Source organism: Nyctereutes procyonoides, unplaced genomic scaffold, assembly GCF_905146905.1.
Source record: "Nyctereutes procyonoides isolate TBG_1078 unplaced genomic scaffold, NYPRO_anot_genome, whole genome shotgun sequence".
Lineage (NCBI taxonomy): Eukaryota > Metazoa > Chordata > Mammalia > Carnivora > Canidae > Nyctereutes > Nyctereutes procyonoides.
Genome location: NW_026575140.1, coordinates 10,909,105 through 10,910,797, shown reverse-complemented (window position 1 = coordinate 10,910,797; position 1,693 = coordinate 10,909,105). Strand labels below are relative to the sequence as shown.

At 42.9% G+C, this 1,693-nt stretch overlaps 1 pseudogene; it reads right to left on the bottom strand.

Annotated features, from left to right (window-relative positions):
• Window positions 1-694: 694 nt before the first annotated feature.
• LOC129497546 (small nuclear ribonucleoprotein-associated protein B-like) lies at window positions 695-1,363 on the bottom strand (annotated as a pseudogene).
• Window positions 1,364-1,693: the final 330 nt, after the last annotated feature.

The following is a 1,693-nucleotide window of genomic DNA, read 5'->3' as shown; positions in this document are numbered from 1 at the left end:
TAATTTTTTTTTATTCCTCTTTCAAGTGCTGGCAAGTCTACTTGCAAATTCACTCCTGTTTTTCGAATTTTATTCTGATTGATTACTAATTAGATGAACATTTTCATATGAACATTGGCCATTTTAGTTATCAGTCTACATATATCTTTTCATATCTTCTCATTTTTATTGGATTTTTCTTACTGATTTTTAATATTCTCATTATTAATCCTTTTTTAATTATGTAAGTATTTTCTCCCAGTTTGTCTCAATTTTTATTAAATCCAACCTGTACATTTTATATATGATTTCTGGGTATTATTTTTAGCTTAAAAATATCCTCCCCTGTAAAATAGAGAAATCTTTTCTTATATTTTCTTCTGATAGTTTAATTTGTTGTTTATGTTTCATTATTTAGTCCATTTGAGATTTACATTTTTCTTTTAATATTCTTAAGAGTTTATTAAAAATTAGTGTCATAGGCTACAAGGAAGTAAAAGGACTATGTACAGCCTGATGGGAAACAGGCAGAGAGATGAGGAGGGCCAAGATGAGTCTAGGGCCTTGGTAGGTGCATTCCCAGGGGGAAGGGGGCCCTGAAAGGGAAACCAGACAATCTTGTGAGACTTCAAGAACAACGGCATAACAAACAAACACGTTTGTGGTAATTGGGCCCATGCCTCTGTGGAGCTACTTCCATAATTCTGGTCAAGGGTCAAAGGAGGCCTCGTATGCTCAGGGGAGGAGGCCACATTCCCTGCAGGAGCATGCCCATTGGAGTTCCTCCACCAGGAGGGATCCCCATGGGAGGCCTCATGCCAGGTGGTGGGCCCATCATGCCTGGAGGCGATGTCCCCCAACCCATACGTGGGGGAGGACCCCCATGGCCGGGCAGGTACTGGGTCAGGGCCCTTGAAATGCTGGCGGTGGCAGCAGCTTCAGCAGCAGCCACAGTGCCTCTTTCCTGCTGGGATGGCCCACCAACCCCTCAGACTGGCCCTGCAAGTCCTGCAGGAGCCTGGGGCATTGGAACACCAGCTGGAATTCCTCTGCCAGCAGTCCCGCCAATCCCTGGGGCCCCGGCAGCTCCAGCAAGTGGCACTGGGGCAATGCCAGTATCTTTGGGAGGAGGTCCCTCTACTGTCATTGAGACCAGGTTCTCCCCCAGAAGCAGCACCAGACCGAAGACTTGCTTCTCTTCTCTTTCTGCTTGTTTTGAGTTCTTTGGCTTGATTTTCCTGGACTCATCACAGTCACAGAGGATCAAATTCATATGCTTGTCAAAAGCCTTGAAGGTGCCAATGAAGATCCAGCCGTCTTGTAGGATGCACCTCATCCTATAGTCGATGTGTTGCAGCATCGTGCTGCTCTTGCCCACAGTCATGTTGGGGGTACTGATGGCTCCCATTCCCACTAGATTGCCCTCAGCAGAGGCCTAGACGCCAGCCACTAGACCGCTTCCCACCTGAGATTTATATTTGTGAATGTCATAAAGTATAATCATTTGTATAACATGCATATGTATTATTTTTTACCTTTCCTAATTTGAAATATAACATTAACATACTAATATTTCATATATGTTAATGTTTCTGTACCCACTATTCTGCTCTATTATCCTATTTTCTTGTCAATATCAGACTGTTTCAATTATTTAAGTTTCATAATGTATTTAGATACCTGATACGGATCTCCTGTCTTCATTGTCTTTTAA